The sequence below is a fragment of the Gymnogyps californianus genome, chromosome 18 (assembly GCF_018139145.2).
Source record: "Gymnogyps californianus isolate 813 chromosome 18, ASM1813914v2, whole genome shotgun sequence".
Taxonomy (NCBI): Eukaryota; Metazoa; Chordata; class Aves; order Accipitriformes; family Cathartidae; genus Gymnogyps; species Gymnogyps californianus.
Window position 1 is genome coordinate 7,733,324 of NC_059488.1, and position 21,038 is coordinate 7,754,361.

Genomic DNA, 21,038 nt, shown 5'->3' on the forward strand with positions numbered 1-21,038 from the left:
TTTCTTAGAAAAGTGTGCTGGGAAATACGTTTTTAGGTGATGCATGAATATGAATCAGAAGAACATGTAACTATATGGCATTTAAGGTATGCTAAGGCATAATTGCAGGGGTTGGGTTGATCCTACTTATTTTCATGATGCATTTACATTCCTTAAATTGAAATAGGTATAAACACCCGTCAGCGCCATAAATCCCAGGTCTACAAATATAACACTGGGGTAATCCTGTGAAGGGCGGCTCCTCTCCTGTAGCATATATGTTGCAGGTAGATTATATACAGTCATTAAGATATGCTGATTTATGTGGGAGTTTTTCCTGTCTGGACAGGAGCATTCGGCTGAGCCCTGTCTGTCCCTAGAGCTCAGTTGATGTTTTCTCCCCTCGGGTCCAGCAGTTTGCTCAGCCCCAGCTTTAGGGCTTGAGTTTTTTCTCAGCATAACTGTTGGAGAGCATCCTGGCAGTGGGAATTCTGAACAGTTATAAATCATGGGATGTTTTAATAAGACCCAGTCTGGTTTTCTGCTATCTGGCCAGGTGAAACTAAAGTTTGAGCAAGTTTTGAGAAAAAGTAGTGTTAAATTTCAGCATTCTGGACAACTTCTGTTCTCTCAGGGCTTCCTTGCAGGAGGGTTTCCTTCACAGTAAGCCAGCTGGTAGGAACGTGAAGAGATCTGCATCCACCTGATGCAATCCTTTCACATGAAGTAACTGCTCTATTAACAGGGATGCTTTTACTCTTGGAACCAGTGGTAATTTCACCTCACGGTAAGTTACGTTGTAAAGTTTGTGCCGCAAACTGCTGACCCCCTGCCAACTGCCTTCCCACATTGCGTCGTGCCCCACTGAATGCTGAATTTACCAGGGTGTCCTCCGCTGCCAGGAGGTGACAGTGATGGAGTGGCAGTTTACTGGACAAGCACTGGCACTCGGCCAGTCCCACTCGCTGGTGTATACACCGGTAGTGGCATAGTCACAGCGTCAGCCCTCTGCCACCTCTCCTCTTCGTGCTTCCAACTACAGCCTGGGATCTCTTCCCCCCCGAGGAGAGCCCTGGGGACCAGGCATTTTGGAGAGCGCTGCCGAAGGGGATGGCCAGCAGGTCCCAACCCTCGTGCTGTGCAGTGCCACCTGAAAACCAAGGACACAAAGATGGTTTAGAAGGCAGGGACAAAAGGTTTTGAGACAACTGCTGCTTGGACAAGTGCTTCTGGCAGCCGTGGGAGGGCACTGAGGAACGCACAGCTCCAACAGCTGTCATTGAGGTTCACCGGACAGCAAATACACAAGAACCTGAGGCCCAGTAGGGATGGATGGGACACTTAGTCCCTGATCTTCGTCCAGCTAGCCTGCGGTTCCCAAAACCCTAGTGCAAGTGTGACAGGCCTCCTACTTTGCATCAGCTAACAGGATACCCTACTTTCTCTCCCAGTTCTCTCACATATCTTCTAAATGAGGCATCACGTATCCAAACTGAGACCACTGCACAGGCGACTGCCTGAATTTCTGGCTGACCCTCCTGCCTCAGCTCTGCCCAGCCCCATCCTCCCCCCAGGACGTGTCCACACACGCTGGCTGTCGCAGATTAAAACCATCATCTTTTCACATAAAGATTTCTAGGGATGAATGCTCTATTTTTCTCTGGTAGAATGTATGATGTGTTTTAATTAATCAAGGAATTAATTTAGTTTATCAATATATACTTGCTTGCAGCATAAAACTGAGAAAATTATTTCATCTACTGATGCCAGTAAAAATCTGAGCAAAGCATTTTTGATTTGTTTTTACCAGTAAAAGCCTTAGTCAAGCACTTTTCTCCGTACAAACTTACTGAAAACTACTGTTACAAAAATAAGCCAGCTCTGGGCAGGAAACAAGACTTCTCCACACTTAACCCCCGGCATGCCTGACATGCACTCCAGAAAAAGTGGCCCATACCAGTTTGGCTATATTTATATTAAAATCTTTTGGACTATATGCCATAATTAAGTTCAACATATCACTGCCAAAGTCACTGTGTCGTCAGCCTCGAGTTGGACATATCCCTGGTGTGCGAAGGTAAATGGGAAATCCCAGCTGCCAGACCCAGGTGCCAAAGCATCCTCTTACCTGTGAAAGTGCGGCCAGGGGACATGCAGAAAGCGGGGAACTCCTCTCCACGGAGCGCCTTCAGAGCTGAGAGGCGTCCAACTCGCCTTCAGAGCCCCAACCGCAGCTCTCAACATTAAAAAGTCGTTTCAGAACTGGCAATTCTGAAGAGGAGGAGGATGGTGATGGTGCTTTGCTGGCCAGGAGAGGTCGGTGCCAGGTCTCAATCCCAGTCATCCAGGCTGCAGAAGAACCAGATTTAACAAACAGAAGTTTTCAGCACTGCTGGAATGCGCAGTATTTGTTTTAAAAGCTTGTTATTTACATGACAACTGATGCCAGGCCATTTAGGGTTCATTTTCCTAAGCTTTTCTCTCCAGCCCTGAGGGCCGGAATTTTTTCTTTTTTCTTCCAAATAAGATTGAACAAAAGCTACAGGACTCAGGCAGTAAAATTTCAGCAGCTACAGTCTCCAGAGGAAGGACATACGATCAAAAAACTCACAAAACCACAGGAACTGGCACACCGATAGCCTTGGTTTTGGCAATCCAATCAGAGGAAGGATTAACTAGGCCAGGGAGGCTGAACTGTCCTTTTCACTGGAGGAAGGGGACACGCAGGAGAGCTCGCCCCATGCTCACCCAGGAGCCTGCTCCATGCCCAGGGAGAGCAGCTCGGTGTGGGTGACAGTAGGGCACCAGCCGGGTGGCCGTGGGACTCCACTCACTACATGGGTACCAAGTAAAGGCAGAAGTCACTCACCGCATTTTTCTTTTTCCTTTCATGCCTATGGAACTTTATCATGAAATATTTCTGAGCCGTCTGACTTGTCACAGAGCAAGGCACTGCTGATGCAAACTCATTTTGGTTTCTGGAATGATCCATAGGAAGGACAGCTAAGAAAAGCGAGTAGGGGCATTTTATCAAACTAAAATTGTGTCACATCATGAAAAAAAAGGCTCTAATTATGCGAGAGACAAACATGGACAAATGCATGTTGTGAAAAAGAATATTACAACTTTGACTTGTAAACTGCATGCATCACAAACAGCTCTTGCAACAGTAATTACTGAAAGGGCAGGTTTTCCATTGCTCTGGAGTTGAAGCTTTTATTAATAGACCTGCATTGTGGCTGTAACAGGGCTTTTACATCTGAATGTTGTGCTCAATCTTTGAGCCTTTAACCCTCACCTTCCTTTTTTTTAAACCTCTCTCCAAATCCACTCATCTTTTTAGCTCCCCCGGTGCCAGTATAGCGAGGAGCCAAGGTGAACCTGGAACGACGCTCCCATCTCACCAAGCCCTTTCTCAGGGCAGAGCCAGGAGGCATGACTCACCTTTGTAATCCTCATCCACCTTTGTGCAAGGACTGCTAACCTGCGCAGGAAGGGAAGGTGATAAAATAAAGGCTTCCTTAAAAATATACCCATCACTGGATGCTCAGGGAGCCGCTGTATGAGCCATCAGAAACCATGCAGGTGTAGTGTCTGCGTGACAGCTGGGACTGACAGAGAGCAAAATCATTCCCTCTCCAGAGAGCACAGGTCCCTGTGGTCTCCGTCGTCTCTGCAGCACACCTCTGCTCTCCTCCAGTGATCTGGGGCTGCAGCCACAGCCAAGATCTCACAACTGCTTCCATGTTGACCAAGAGCCCCGGGTGTAGCAAACTCTGCTGACAGCATCACAGCCCTGCGACGCAGCTTCTGGGGCATTTGGATAACATCCCTCAGGTGTTAGCTTTGTTGATTTAAATAACTCTGTTCCCTCTCCTGATGCCTGCTCTCAGCTGGTATCTATGGAAATGCATCTATGGAAAACTTGGGGACCAGATTTTAGTTTGTCTGTCTCTGGTGAATAACCCCTGTAACACAGAGCAGAGTAGCCACAAGTACTGTGAGCCATATTTGGAATAAGGTCATCTTTTATTTGGTGTTAATTACACTATTTACCTCAAATCACTACATGTGCTGAGCATCTTGCCTTCTGTGCTTGCTGCTTGGGGACGCTGAGGATTAATTAGTGTTTATGCAGCATTTTGTGTGCTTATTACTATTATTATTATATTACTACTACTATTATATTTTTGCAATCTAAGGCCAGTGTTGTGCTTTTAAAAATGTGTTCTGAAATGTCTACACAGTACAGCTCAATAATTCATTAGAGAAATAAACTAATGAAGGACTGGTTAGTCAAATAATCATTAGGTTTGGTTCTGAGCTTTGTCTTGCCAATGCTCCGACTTCTAAGGGTTTTCTTCTCAGCATGAACTCATTTAAGATTTTAAATTAATTATTTGGTACACTAAAAATTAAACTCTTTATGAGCTTTAGTGCCCTCCCACATTTTGCCCAGACACCACTGAAATAAATAAGGCATTTCTAAGAGGCAAGTAAACATTCTGCGTGAATGAAAGTAGTGGGTTTTTCTCCCAGTTATTTGAAGACAGGACTTCGGCGGCAAACTGCCAGCTGTGATTCAGCGTGCAGAGGGACGGCACCAGCAGCACCGGGCATTCGTAGCTGCTCACCCCCAAGATCAGCACGCAGTATGTAAAAGCAAGCAAAAGGGCATTTTGATCCTTTATGTGAACAAAACAATGCAAATTGGTGAGACTAATAAGCCCAGAAACATTACAAGGTGAATGCCTTTTATGTTCATGAAAATCTTCTGTGTTTATTTGTCTAATACAATGGAAATAAAGCTTCAAAGGCCCTTTGATTTAAAAGTGCATTATTGAAGTCAGCCAGCACAATAATAACCATTAGACCGAATTGCTGCATTATGACCCTAATAGCAGCGTTGTCATAGCAGAGAACATCTGTACAGCCTCTTGCCTGAGGAGTTGGTGATGTAAAAGCAGAAATTAAGCCAAAGGATGAGAGAATGTAGGCAGAATAAGAAAAAAAATAAAACGAAAAAAGGTCACAAATGGGTCCATGCACTCACAGTGCATCCAGAGCTGCAGCAGGCTATAAATTTTTATGAAGAACCTAAAACTCAGGCTTTATTGTCTGAAAGATTTAAGAAACTTCAGGGCAGAGCCAACACCAGTTTATGGTGTTGGCCCCAAACCACGTTAAGCCAAGAGATGATTTTCAGACTCATTCAAATCGAAGACACCGTGCAGAAAGTTAGGGATATTCCGAATCCCGATAACGTGCCCTTACCTGCAAACCCTTCACCAGAGACACTGAACCCAGCAAGCTGAGAGCAGCACCCGAGACCCAGCTAAAACTTGTAAGAGCACAGGAATATCTCTGTCCTCAGCTTCCCACCCCACCAACGATAAATATCCCTCCTTCTCTGAAAAAGGCACAAGAAAATGTCCTGAGCATAGAGGAAAAGCTGGCGCAGGCTCAGTAAGGACTGTCCTGGACAGAAGGGCATTGGGCAGGCAACCGGTGGGCAGCTGCCCAAAGAAAAGGCAAAAAGCTCTTCATTTTTAAACCTTTGCTGCAGTCATTTCCCCTCTTTTTGAGTGCTGCCTAGCAGAATATAGAGCAAACAAAGCACGTTCACGGCAATCACAGGGACCAACATTTTCAGTTCCGCATTTTTGCAAGTTTTTAGCCACACTTTCCCCAAGGGCAGATTGCTTTCCATGCAAATTCTTAGAGATGCTCTTATGCTTAATTATTGAATTTGAGAAGGCTTTGTCATCTTGCAGGGATTGTTTTGTTCTTGCTTGGCTGCTCACATTGTACAGATTAGACAGAACCTGCATTTCTGAGGATATTTTCTTTTTTAGCCATTTGTACTTTACAAAATAAATTACACTGACTTTTCTGCTCACATTTATTTGAAGTAGCACAGATAAATGAAAGTGGGACCCTATGACTAGGTTTCCAACAACAGCCTTTAAGAAAACTTCAATATCAGGGGAAATATCTCCAGTTTGATTTTTTTAAGCAAAGCAGCATGGGGTTTGTGCCTAAAAATCTTACAAGTGAAACCTAATTAAAAATAATAGTGTAATTCCCAGGCTGGCAGGGGGCTGGGTGGGAGGGTGGGAATCAGAAAAGCAAACACAGTGAACCTTGTATTGCTTAGTGAAGAGCAAACTAGCTTGAAAATTAAAGATGGTTTTAATCGCGAGCTTTGGGCTGCTCGCCCAGGTAGAAGAGCCCCTTTGTTTGCAGCACGCTTTTCAACTTCCCAACGTCCCTTTACATTTGCTCTCTCCATCACCCTCCTGCTCGCTGCCCGGCCCCTTCGCTGGTTCCCAGGAGATACCAATCAGCTGGTCAGGAGGCGACTGTAACTACACTAATTACCATGTATTATGGTGTGTTAAAGCGCTAATACACGCCGAAACGCAAGTTTCCCCGCACCGGCGTGGCTGCATCCGTCGCCTCTCTCCTCCCTCTCCACGGTGCCACGGCGAGGGGCTGCCGTGCTACTTCTGCCACCATAATCAGGGAGCTAAAATTGTTATCAGATTAGCCCCAGCAATGAAAAGCACAGTCCCAGATCACACTCGCAGTTAGTTAGCATTTAGATAGGCTGGGACGGGGGTCTGTACAATACGCATCAAAGCTGAACTCTTGGTGCAGTGAGAGGGATTAATTTCTTTAACCAACATGCCTGATCTGGCCTATCTCATTACCCTGCCTTGTCAATGTCGATGTTAGATTTGATTGAAGATTATACCATTTAGGCCTTTCCCCTGTTTTCCACAGAAATCAGGCCTATTGAATTGCACATTCTTCCATGGGCCCCTGTCAATACTCAGTGGCCTGAGCCTCTAATTCTGCTTCATTTAAACTTCATCAACTTTTCCAATCAAGTGGAAGGATCTGAAATAGGCTCCGTAAGCAGAAAGGCCCTTTTTCCTTTTGTCAGATAATTTATTCTGTTTTCTCTTTCTCTCCCCCTTGCTTCCCCACCTCTTTCTCTTTTTCTTCTTTTCGCTCCCTTTCCCTGATGCTGAAAATGAGATTACAGTATTTAAATGACTATGATAATCAATCGGGGGACCTTGAGCCGAGATTGAGGTTAATTTTTCTTAGCAGAACAAAGAAGCGTGATGCCATCGGGGATTTGAAGGTGCAATCTGTGTTTCATGCTTGTATTCCTCCCCCCCAACCCAAAACAGCAGTTTTAGGAGTCTTTTCTTGTTACTAACTAGGCAGTTGTTGTGATTTTTAAGAGGCAACCCCTAGGAGAGAAGAAATGTAATTTTGGGCTGATAAATAGCTAACAGCCTTCAATCAACAATTTTAATATGAAAAAAAAATTCACTTACATGGTGTGACTGCAGATCTAATGAAAGTGCTATCATTACCTTATTTATTTTTAAATATACTCGGAATAATTTTCAGCAGTGCTATGAGTAATCCTTCCAGCCTGCACAGCAGAGTTGTGAACTTTTAACTGAATACCCCTTTCATCCAGCCACTCTTTCTACTTAGCAGCTTTCTTGGTTGCCTGGAAAAAGTCGAGACTTTTGTCATGATTTTGCTAATCAGAAATGGAATTGCTTATGTTCGTCTTAAAACCTGCATTGAAATGGCTTATTAAGTCTTTAGATGATGTATTTTTGGTTGTAACACGCCAGCATTCGCTCACCTGGATCCTCCCCCTACCCTTCTCAGGAAGAGAGAAAGAGAAAAATATGCATTTCTTTGCTTCCATCCTAGCTGTCTTGTCAGTGCTGTTTTACATGCTGCCACCCAATGTTATCTTTTATTTGTGTCAGGAGAGAGGATTTGACAAGTTCAGTATACAATGTTCATTTGGCAAGGCAAATTTTTCATACCAATTTTGAGTAGAAAATGAAACCATCTTTCAACACAACGAGCAACATCATTTTTGGACAGACTTATTATGAGAAGAAGAATTGCAAAACTTTATTTCCCTGCACAATCCAAAAAAACCCTGGAAATGAGACATTTAAACAAAACAATAAATACATGTATGAATGTTTGAGGCCATCAGTTTGTTTTAGAAATAAAAAATAACCACCGGCTGCTGTCAGGTAGCTGTGGCCTCCTTTTTGTTAATCAGATGCTGCTGAAATTGGTTGCATCATAATGTAGCTTTGTTTCAAATCTTTTAAGCTGTCAGAAGATTGGGAAAGGCAGACCAACTTCAGAAGTTTGTCAGCATTCGCCAAGCAAAACAGTCATTAATCAACAGTGCATAGGCTGAGGTTTGCAAAGATGCCCAGGGCCTGAGCGAGGGAGGGACCGGGGGCATTTCAAAGGGCTCTGGGTGCTTCGTCTCCCTCCAGAACCCCAAATGTAACTTCTGGTAGTACTAAATATTCTGAACAATCCAATTAATGCAAAAAATCTGGTTATTAATTCTGCTGTCCCATGTGTGTCACGAGTTACACGGGTACAGCAGGTTCCTTGGGGATGAGACTTTTGTTTTTGACAGCCCCCCACCACAATGGGCTTCTGGTCCATGACAAGGACTTGCTGGTGCAACTGCATAGCGAGGACCCAGGACAGTTAAATAAATATTTTCTGAGGAAGACCATGCATTGAAAAAGGGCTGTCAAACCTTCACTGGGTGACAAGTTCATTTTAGCACCCAGGACCCCTGCAAGGTTGGGAGGTGCAGCCTGAGAGCCATGTAGGGCTGTATGTCCTCCATGTTCTGCAAGTCCACGGGAAACCTCAGCCCGTGGTGGGAATTGCGATGCTCTTTGATGCCCCAGCTACAACTTACTGTGAATTTTACCCCCAACAAAAGAAGCAGCAGCCCCAAGATGCCTGTTCAGCCCCACAGACTTGGAAGAAGCTGCGCGTGTCTCACGCAGTGGTTTGCTCTAACAGTCTTCTCTCTTTAAGCAAATGTTGACTCACCACGGGGAAATTAAAACTCCATTAGACATTGCCACATTGTAGAGCAGACCCCATTACAGCGGTTGAGTTGCAATTAATTGGTTTCCTCAGATATTACTTAATTCTGGGAAGGCACAGATAGATGGGAAGGACAAGGCTGATCTAAACAATAATTTCCTAAAATAACATAATCTAAATAAACTAATGAAGTGATTACATAGTTATTAATCTAAATATAAAGAAGAGTCAAAATAAAATACTGGGTATATAACAATTTAGAAAAAACAGTAGAGTTAATACCATTCTGGTTAGACTCATCATGAAGCAATCAGCATTTGTGCTTAGGGATGGATGCTGGTTTAGCAGATTAATTATATTTCATGCAAAAACCTGCCATTTCAAAGTGTCCCATCTTCTGCTTTTGTTTGGTCTGTTGTTCATGCTACTTAACTTTTCAACACGTAGATGGAAGGGGCCACTGCCTACATGGCACTGCAGGTTTGGGTTTTTTTTTTAACTAAGGTCAATTTTGGATTAGGAAATGTAGAGCAAAATAACTATAAAAAGAGACTCCCTTGTGTGCAGATGGAATTATTAGTAATTTGGAAATATCCTGGCCCAGGGAGGGCCCTCCACAGGCAGTCCCTCTGCAGAGAGGCAGCAGGGAGCTGCATGCTTGGGGCGCCCGCTGCATCAGTGCCTTGGGTGCCGTGGGGCTCCCAAGAGCCGTGCAGTGTCCCCCCAGCCTGCTGCCAGTGCAGGGAGCAGATCCAGCCATCTCCCACGTAGCTCTTCTGTGCAAAGCTCATTCGCTTGCATTATCAGGGTGAGAAAGTATTTGGCTTCAGGAGAATAAATAACTAGGCCTTATAAGTCATTAAAAATGTATTACAAGAAAAATACAGTGCGGCTATAAATAGAAAACAAAGCAACTCCTATATAAACTTTTACAATGACTGTTACTCAGACTGTTCGTCACTGTCTGTTTTTAAGTGAGTGTAGCATCCCTGATCTCCGGAGACTGATATCCCTTGAAGCTGCAGTTCTCCTGCTCAGGCCCTGGCCTCTGTAAGCCTCCCCCAGTTTTGATAATGAGCATTTAGTGACAGTAGCTCAGGTCTATCTGAACAGAGATGAGCTGAGATGGGGGCAGAGGGGCTGGTCAGTCCTAAACTGGAACTTAGGTGTCCCCCTCCTTTTTTTTTTAAGTGGAAATATTTTACTTATTTCTAATTCACTTAAATTTGCAACAGTCTGATACGTAGCAGTTACTTCTGTAAAAGATACCACCTCTCCCTGCAAACCTACGCACACACAGATCTTGACTTAATATGAAATTAACTCTATGTAGCAATACATTAATCATTCAGTGATACATCATTACTGTCTTCCTTTTTGTTATTACTTAAGCAGTAGTTCATGTAGGTAAAGTCAAGTATATCTGGTCCTTTTTAAACATTTCTTGAGGAATATGCACATTTTTTGAAGAAGCCAACATTATCTCCACATTCTGCTTAGTACTCCAACTGAAGTTAGGGCAAGCTTGCGTTCAGGGGGAGATGAACTGCACTTTGTGTTTTCTGACTTCAATGTTAAGAGTTTTTGTCCTCTGGTCTGATTTTCTTTTTGTCATGTCAAGCAATGAAGTGGAAGAATTAGGTGGCTAATATACCTTAAAGCAACTCGGCACCCAGCAGCAAAGAAGGTATCTCAAACTTTCAGCTAACTTCAGCTATGTGATGTTTTAACTTTGAAAAATCAAATCCTGACTGTGATCCCAACATGAAAACTCCACGGTAGAGTACTCACAGTGCTTAAACTCCTGTGTGTAGCTAATAGGTTGCTCCAAGGGAAAGACTGGGTTGCCTTGGCTGGACAGTGATGAACAATTAGAGATTGCAGCACCCAGGTGTACTGAAGAGTCCATAGTTACATATTCAGGTCAGGGAAAGTAGGCCACAGATCTAAATGGTGAATCCTAATAGTCTGAGTTGTGGTTTCTTGGTAAGGAGGACATTTTGTGCAGCTTACGTCTGAAGAAATGTGATGTTTTCATCACTTCCGCTGGACGCAAAAGAGGGAGCTGCTACAGTATGGTCCAGAACAAAAATGTTCTGTTCATTTGCAAGGCTGCGAAATAGCCAGGGGCTGGAAGGCAATGTTCAGATCTTTCCAAGTGTGGGGGTATTTAGGATCTGGGGTCATGCTGTCCTGTTTGTTTCTATTAATGTGTCTCTGACTCAGGACCCTGCAAGAGTGTGAGAGATCTTGGTTTGCATCTAATTCCTGATTGAAATGTAGTGACACAAACTAGTTTCAAAATAAGCCTGCCCACTGCAGTGGGGGTCATTCACACATTGCATGGGTGTGAGGGAGAGCAAATCTGCTCTTCTGCACGGACGTGCACTCTGGACTGCGCTCCCAGATATGGAAACTGCTGGCTGGAAACACTGGCTGAGGGTTTCTTAACAGAACAGACCCATTAGGCTCATTTCTGCAAAAACGTGAAATTCAGCGCTTTGTTTTCATCCTAAACTCAAAAGAACCTCTTGCTAAAATGCTCCACCAGCCTCCCCCAGTTGGGGTCTCATTGCTCATGTCCCTCCTGCAAGGCTGTTAGCATGCAGCAGTCTCTTTAATTTGGGAATTTAACAAGTAATTCTAAATTGGGATGTTGGAAAACCTGTGATCCTATCTACTGTGTCTATCCTATCAGATGTGGTTCTGTGCTTTCACTGCCTTGAAAACAAAGGGGAAAAAAGTTGAACACATGGTATCCTCAACTAGAAAGGGCTTTGTTGTTAGAGGATATTGAGTTGTTTTATAAAGCCCAATATTACACTTGAATTATGCCTGAATAAGGAGAAAGGACATTGTTAAAGAGCCCTAAACATTGACCATAGTGGATCTTCTTTCTTCCAAACCCTTCAGTGGTGTTGTTTTTGGCTGTTAATGATTTGGTATTGTATTTATAAGCCAGCAGGGTAATCCAGAGAGCAGCAGGAGGGGCAGTTGCCTTAAATAAAGCTTTACAATGCTGCTAATTAAAATGATCCTTCCTCTCCCTGTGATGACTAATGAGATAGAAAGAAGAACCGGGGAGGGTTAATGAAAATGTTGCCATGAGATTGCCTATTTTTAATTGGTCTTTTTAATGTTTTAATCTTCTTTGCAGTGTGGGGGTGGAGATGGAGAAATTTTCTTTCAACCTTTCTTGTACTGTGCCCAGTAGGTTGTAATGGATGGCATTTGAAACGTGCATTTCTAGCTATATATTAAAAAGTCTGAGACAGAGTGTAGCCTTGAGATGGAAGAAGCAATTTTGGACTTAACTGAGAACAGAAACAAGAAATGTGAAACCTGTTTTTAAGCTCAAGCTTCCAAAACTCCAAGGGAGCATTCGTACCCTGAGGACTGAGGCTAAGATCTATTGTGAAGGATTGGCACTGATGCTCAATAGTATTTAGAGCTTTAGGTCATGATGCTCTGTTAAATACAATATTTATCCCATGAGCATGTCACAGTTCACCTCAGATGTCAAGAATTCAATTAATATTCTATTTAATAGAACACACCATGACCTAACCTTTTAATACTCTTAGTGCGTCTGAGCCCTCCTTATTAGTGTCACTCTCTAACTTTCCTTCTCAGCTGATACATCTAACAACAACTGGGATGGGGAAATTGGGAGCAAGGAGAGAGGGAGAGAGATTTAAATTACTTTTGGACCTCACTGTGAGGATTCAGCAGCTTTATCCCTTGTAAAACCTGGTTCGCAGGGGGTTAGCACACCACGCTTTTCCCATTTTTATGGGGTTGACATCTTGCAAGTTTCAACTTTCTATCGATTCAAAACCACAAAAGGCACCGCCAAATTTTTCATGGTTTGAGCCGGTCCAGTTTTTCATTGAAACAGCATTGCCCATGCCTCACACTGCATTATCAAACTCAGGGTCAGGGGAAACCATTCATGTGAGTACCACCTGCAGGATTAAATCTTTGGCTTGAAATTCTGTCTGTGTGCTGTGATGGTGCGTTATAAATACTCAGAGATTTTGAAATCAGCACTGCAGAAATTTCCTGGCGTTGCATCTGAAAATTGTCTCTGAAAGTGAGATCCCTTGAATGCATCGTGATTTTTCAGATCAGACTAGAAAATTCCAGGACTCCTTCTGGCCTTAAGTCTATGAGCAAACAGGGCTGCCTTCTTTCCCCTGTCACTAGCAGCAGTGCCACAGCAGCCCAGCTCCACCGGTTTGTTGCTGAAATCAAAGGTGCAGAACCAGGTTTTGCCATCCTTGTGTCACCTCTAGTGGGCTACTAGGAGAAAGCCATAAAAAACACAGTAAATTGTGCGTTTCAGATCATATGAAATAGAAGACAGGCTTAGTAATCTGATGGGTTGTATATCTAGCTTTTTTAAAGAATGGAATTAATTTTAAGAACTCCTAATTGGGATCTGCTTCAGCCCAATACCTTTTCTGTGCAAGACCTGCAAAACGCATTAGAATGGAAAGAGACTGAAAGCGAATAAGTGTTTTAAATTATTCTGTATCGTGTAGCCTTTACATTTTGAGAAGTACTAAACAGCAAAGGCTTTTTTTAAGGCAGCATTTCCCTGACTTCAGCCAGGCGGGTAGGATGGGGTTAGCACAGCAGAGAACACCTACCTGCAGCTGGGAGGGGGCCACGCTATTACCACACCTGAGATTTCAGTAAGATTTGTTGGGAAGATCAACCAATAAATACAGAGTCTGTACCGCAGCTCCTTAGAGTGGGAGGAAGAACAGACATTGTGCCAGATATTTTCATGCAACTATATTCATTATTTATGCAGAAGAAGAGATATTTCAGGAAAACAGAGCTCAACCATGAGTGACAAGGTATCTTTCCAGAGCGTAGGGTGCAGGAAAATTGCACTGAGGTTGACAGCTTTTTAATGTAGAGTCTCTATTTCACTGAATTACTGCATGTTGGCATTTCGAAAGTACAAGATGACCTATTTATTAGCTGTGAATCAAACAGAAATTACATGCTAGAAAATAAAAAAGTTGTATGTTTCTTCCAGCTGGTAAGATGCTTATCCTACAGAAATAATATATACATAAAAGAAAACCTGCAAACAAAGGATCATCAATCACAAGGCACTAAATTTAATGTCGTAGGACCTATATTAATCTCGTAATATTGCGATCATATGTGCTTGTTCCCTTACATGTGATGTAATATTAAATGTATGTGTGTCATAATACTTTAAAATTTCACTATCCTTGCTCTGCTTAGGCTCCTACCATCCTCTTCCCTTTTGAAGAGGAAATACTGGCTTGGAAACTTGGCTTCAACAGCAACATGTATCCTAAAGCAACACAAAATGGCTCACTGAGATCAAGCTGTCCATATTCCTAGCTGACCTCTTCAGGCATGTGCCCTCTCCATGTACAGACTGGAGTCAGAGATGTCCCTGATTTGGGGATGCCAGGCTGTCTAGTCCTGCCTCTCAGTACATGCAGCACTTCTTTCAGCTCTCAAAAATCCTAGCCAAGCTCGAACAAGAGCTGCCCATCACCACCTGTAGTGCAGAAAGCAGCAAGTTAGGAAGTAAGAATATAACTGCTGTGACCAGCAGCAATGGACTATTTTACACAATATGAAGTATCCATCTTGCTATGCCACTGGATCTTCCAAATCCAGTCATCTTGGAAAACCCAGCCACAATTCATTTAGATAGAGGGGTTCCTACAACACATGGAAAAGGCAGGTGAACATCATCCATCCAATGTCTCTCCGTCACACATGGATATGCTTCTATTGTCCATCTAATCAATGCAAAAACCCCTGGAAATACTACTGTTCTTATTTTTCATTTGATAATGATGCTGTATTTCATTATTTCATTAGAGGTGGCATCATCCCATGGCTTTCAGGCAACACTTGTAGGTCAGCAATAGCAAGCGAATCTCAGAGCCTCGGTTCTGCAGCAGTCTTTCACGGTCCACCATTAGAAAGGCAGCTGTTGCTCAGAGAAAAGCATGCTGTTTACTGCTGCTTTAAAAATGTAACAGAGGCACAGCCAGCCCTGGGGCTTCTCTATGATGTTGTAAAATAGTAGGGATTTACCCACAGCTTCCGATACAGGGAAACCACACGTTTCTTTTATGAAAAAGATGAATATCAATATACAGTAGAAACTAAGCACTGCATATTAGGCACGTGTTTGAGCCTGGAAGGAGGTGTCCTCTCCTGGCCCCTCTTTGCCTTCCTGCTCGTAAATGGGCAGTGCTAGAACCTCAGAAGGAAGGTAACCAGCTACCAAACTAAATACTAGAAACTGCCGGGGCACGCAGACAGAGCATTTCCCTGGGGGAAAGGCAAAAGCGGGAGGAAAAGCTGCCAAAAGAGCCCAAGTAGTAGCCCTGCACTTTGCCAGAGAAGCAAATGCCACATCTGAAGGAAATACCCTTACAAAGCACACCTTGTCATTTGGAGAGTGGAAATTCAGCTTTCCCTGGGAACTTTAATATTTAGGATCTGAACAAAGGCCCAGAAAGAAAAAGCTAAAATTGTTGGACTTGGCAACTGATCTTCAAATGAAGGTGGAACAAGTTCCTGCCTTCTCTTCCCTCATGTTCTTATGTAAACAATTTAAGAGATCAGTTGCAGGGGCAAATGTTCAAGCCCAAACCTGGAGCAATGTTAAATATAGCTTTATGAATGTATTTCATATACCTTTTAGCTTAGAAAGTAAATAATTTCATTTACTTTCCATTTTTCACTCCAAGTACCACAACCATCAATATGAAAAGTAACCCCCCCACAAAAAAAGGCCAACACAAAGGGTGCAGAGAATCATTCAAGAGAGTCAGACACACACACAGTTGCTGCAAGTATGCAAGAGTGTAGAAGTAATAATCTGATGTACAGATTGGCACAGGCCACCAGCAGTCTGTAAATACAAAAATCTGCAGTATCACAGCGAGTAGGTGGCCTCATTTCCTTCCTTCGTCAATCCCTCCTATTCCCCCACCCTCTATAGCAAGAGTGTAAAGTCTTGGTGTCTTACTGCGTGGCCTGGATGTTGTTTTCCCGATCAGAGCAGCCGGCTTTGTAGGGAAGATGAAATGATTGCTGACTCTTTTCTTCTCATTAAGTTTGTTTACATTGTGGACCGTTGAGGTTTCACTGGCTTTGTGTCTCATGTACTCTGCTTTGAGAATCCCCAGCATTCATAAAAGTGAAGCCAGCTAAACCTGCACAACTCTTACATTGCTTCCAAAAGTCCAGTATGAACTTTTATCACATATGCATCATTTTTCTTTTTTAAAAAATGAAACTGAAAACCACAAAGTGTGTGTCTAGAAAGAAGAGTGCGGCTAGGTTTATCCTTAGACCTGGTGGTTATTGTACCCAGACCCATTCTGGACCAGCATCCTCCAGAATCAGGGCTCCATTATACCCCAGTGACTATGGCCAAAAGCACCAAACTCATCCTGACTTTGCAATAACCTAACAGGCATTTGACCCATGTCCTGAAGAGGGCAACGAGCAATAACCTCCCAATGCAATTATCATTTCTGCTAAGCCATCCATGTGGCAGGGAAGGGGAGGACAGCATTAAAAACTGCTGGTCCAGCTGACTACCCCAGAAGGAAATGAAGAGAAGGAAAAATATTACAAAATTCCTGTTGACTTATCTGAAACCCATTAGCAGAGGCATGTGGTGAACTTTATAACTGCACCTTTGGCTCTGCCACTTTGCCCTTCTGGGACTGCAAAGCAATGTCTTTCACCAACCTTAAATTCAAATCAGGTTTGCAATTAATCAGTACCACTTGGATAGATATGGATATATATATTCTATCAATATAATTTTCAGACTTATCAGTATAGTGTCTACTTCCTCACAATAGCTAGATAAAGCATATTTTTAAATACATGCTTATCCAAGTACATTTGCAATAGAAGCAGGGCAGTTATTTCAGCATTGCACATTCATTCCGAGTTAACACATAGGATCTTTGGGAAAAAAAAAAATCTACACATTAGAAACATTTAATTGACCACTTGATATTATTCCAATCCCTCTGTGTTGACTCCTGAATGGTAAAACTTAACACGACTCTTTTTTGCTTGAATTATCCTCCTGCTCTTGCATATATACAAGCTACGTGCTGTAATGCAAGACTCATACATTCGTCTTAGTAATTTATCTCATTTCCTTTGGAATGGTGTCCCTCAGTGGCTCAGAGAAAGTGGAGCGGTTGTTTTAATAGATTTGAGTTTTATCTGCCTCTCTATTTGCAGCAGGGCATAATAATAATAAATTATGATACTAATAAGTAGGTTGTGCAGAACGGACTACAGTGGTACCACTTCCCTCCCCCTCCAAAAAAGTAATTTATGGGTACATTCTTGTGACTTTAGGGGTGTAATAAATTATCAGGGTTCGTTTTTCCATCCAATTTGAGGCAGTGCAGCTGTGTTTTGCAAGCAATAAACTCTCTTGTTGTATTTCTTAGCTAAGCACTGAAAAACACAGTGTGATTTTTTTTCCCTCCCTTCCCAATTATTGTTGCAACGCCTGGTAGCTTCTCTGTAGTCAAGGGTTTGCCAGTGCTTCTATTATAAACCTCAATTTTCAGGGGCCTATAACTTTGCTCTTTTAAATCATAGAGGGCTAGAACTTAAGGTACATCTCTGTCAATCTATATGCTTTTTTAGCTGAGAAAAAAAGCAAATTTTTTAAGGAGTTCAGAACTCCCAAATTAGAGCTGTGTATGTAAGTCAGAGACACATTGATGCAAGTAGCTGGTAATGCCTGGATACCTCTTCAGCTCCTGAAAAGCCTATGAGTGCCTCTTATTTGGACACATCTTGGAGCAGTATTTGGACCTTAATTATATTTTTGACACAGTGAACAGGAAGGGTAGCACCATGTGCCACTTTGCTGCTGGACGTTTGGAGATCAAGTACGAGTCAGCCATTTGCAGAAGCTCCCTCCTTAAAGGTGATGCCCTGCCATTGAGTGCTGGCCCAGTGGTTCAGCACGCTGAAAATACAGAAGGTGCAAAGCAAACTGCGGCAATTCACCCTTCCCAAGCACCAGCTTGCAGTCTTAGCCAACGGTATTGACCAAAATACTGTCACAGGGTCTCTGAATTCAAGGAGAGGTTCAGAGTCTTTGTGGACCTGGGTCCCATTCCCAATACCTGCCCTCTTTGCATTCAGCCTGGCATGAGCAAGCGTCAAAGAAGGAAAGAAGAAAGAAAATGAGAAGATAAAACACCACCACCACTAGAATTGCACAATCTCTCTATATCAACCTTGGAGACCCGGGGCTGGGAAATACAGTACATGTTCAGCTCTGCCAGAAAATGGTGCATTCCTTCCCCTCTGCAAAATCTTACTGAATGGGGAAAAAGACCTCCTGATTTTCTAGTACCGCTTTGTACAGGTACAGTTATGTCCTGCTTGTATTGCACAGGCACTGCTCTGCAATAGGGCACCAAATACCTTCTAGCACAAGGGAGTAAACCAAAAGTGGAGTAAAAATGACTCTGGGTTTCCAGGGTGCTCTTAGGGGGAGCATCGCGGCAGGGAAGGAGCAGCTCGCAGCCCCTTTGTGCAGGCTGCTATTCCAGCTGCTCTTGTATCAGGCCGTACAGCACTGCCAGACTAATCTTCTGCTAAAGCAGCCTTCTACGTGATCAGCAATTAAGCTGTGAAGTCAGCCCCTTAATATTATGTTAACATAGTTCAGTATATTAAATGTAAAACAAGTCATAATTTTTAAAGGTACCTCGGCTTACTGAGTTTAAATGAAGGCAGCAGTAGGACTATCACAGCCATATGCAAATCACCTGCATTTTAAAGCTAACAATAGATTTTGCTTTATTGTTTTGGCATTTAACGAGTGGGAAAATAATAAATTAAGCCACATGGGGAATCCCTGGTGCTTTTACAAACTGAAGCAGTGCCCATTTGGAGAGAGAACATTCCCCATTTTTCTCCCTAGCTGCATTTCTCTTAACCCACCACCTTATTAAAGCTTATAGGGCAAAATTCTCCTCTCATATTCCTCTGGCAGCTCTTAGTCCACATTCAGCTCTCCCTACCTTCCTAGCTGTCTTTCATCCTGCGAGCTCTGTCTGCAGACAGGGAACAGAAGAAGAGTAAAGACTGGCTGGGCCATAGGGAGTCAGAAGAAAGATGTTGTCATAGTTTTAGGAGGGTTACAATAGCTATTAGCACAGACAGCTTTTCCTGCCTGTTGTAACAGGGGATGCAGTAGGCAGCTACCAGTGCAAGGTCTATGGAAGAGGCAGCTGCGTTAGGCTCTGGTCAGCAGTAAGCAGGATCCATGCAGTGAAAATAATAGGGCCTCTGCAGCTGCCTGGTGTGCCACCGTGCCAGGTACCAGCTACGACACCAGCGCCAGACTCGTGGCTCAGTGGAGCAGTGTTTGCTTGGGGCTGCATAGCCAAAAGAAGGAAGGGGATGAGCGTCTTAGCAAGATGATCTCTCTGGTTTGAAGCGTTTTTGAATAGGTTGTTAGACTGCGTCCCATGGGGCATGAGCAAAAAGAAAAGAGCGGTATTTTCATTTTAACTCAGTCAGTTCTTACTGATCAAAGCCCTGAGCCAAAAGTCAGGCTCAGCTGTGAGGATCATAGAATATCTCAAGGTAGAAGAGACCCATAAGGATTATAAGAGTCTTGGTCATCTCAGACTGATAGAGTGGGCACGTGTTGATCTTGCAAATGGCCATGTTTAGCTCTCTTATCGGTAGTCATGAAATGTAGCTGAAAGCAGATCACATCATGGATGTTCGCTCCTGAATGCCATCCTAGATGTATCTTCTCCAGGCCATGTTTTTACAAGTCACCAAAAGGAAAATACACTGCTTCACTGCCCACGCTGCTCCTCTGTGTGAACAAGCACAGACGTTCCTTGTGCAGAGCAGGCACACAAGTACGTTCAACACGTGCGTGCTTCCTGTGTTATCTGTGAGAAGTATCAATTATACATGTCCATGAACATATCCCTGCACCTGTGTTCCCTCAGGAGCACTTTTACCAACACCAAAGGATGCAACAGAAATCAGGAAAGCAGGTAAACCAGCCAGCCTAAAGTTAACACAATACTGCAGCATTAACTGGCAACAGAAAATTGCCACGGAGAGTGAAAATTTAAACAAGACAAACAACAGGAATGTAGAGAAAATACTTTGAACAGAAACCTGCAAACCTCAGACAAGTTTGGAACATGCCTAGGGATAATTCATCAGCTTCCATCTCATGGCTCTGTACAATCTCTTAGAAAAGCCCCTGCAGTCTTGCCACACACGTCTGTTTTCCATCAAATCTGCTGTTTGTCCTATTCGATGCATTTCATCTGTTGTGTATAACGTTTGCACTTACATACGCGCTACATGGGGAAATTGTAGATAGAAGGTTTGTGCAGCCCTCTGAATATATGAAGTGCTGCACAAGGATTATGGTTATTTTCATAATAATTCTCCACCACTGCCTATGTTTGAAGTCAGGGATGTCTGGTGGCTGAACCAGACAAGCAGAACACATGCAAAAGCCCAATTAGCTTCTTATTGCCAAAGCTCTTACAAACACTAATGCATTAATCATTGTAAAACTAAGAGATGAGCATTGGTCTGTACTCCTGGCTCAGTTCAGTCGGGATGTAACTTGACTGACGCTGAGAATTACATGACAAATCTTGTCTGTTCATCCCCACTGTGCAGGAGAGGAAACAAACAAAAGGCAGAGCACCTCACTGGCCACCCTGATCTCAGCCCACGATGTCCCTTTGTAAAACCTGACCAAGTCTCAGCTCAGGAACAAGCACATCCTAGGCTCAGGTCCAGCTGAGCATCAGTCCTCCATGTGATGCTTTCTGTTACCCTGTTAGAAAATCTAGATGCTGCTTAAAACATGGAAAGTCTAAAAATGACATGAGAATAGACAGGGAAGGGCTAAACAGCAAAATAAGTGTTTGGTTCTGTAAGAAAGAGATGAACAAACACACAAAAGCAAGCTGGCTCTAGGAAGAGCTTTTCAGATTACTTGAAAGTCTCTTAAAAAAATGGATTAAAATACAGATTCCCCCTATTATTTTTCAATAATAGAAGTGCAGCACAGAACAACTCAC

General features: G+C 43.2%; 1 protein-coding gene across 1 annotated transcript in view; it reads left to right on the plus strand.

Moving 5' to 3' along the window:
* The window catches only part of CFAP77 (cilia and flagella associated protein 77), a 61,518-nt gene that overhangs the window by 1,693 nt on the left and 38,787 nt on the right, over positions 1 to 21,038 (plus strand). The window lies entirely within an intron of this gene.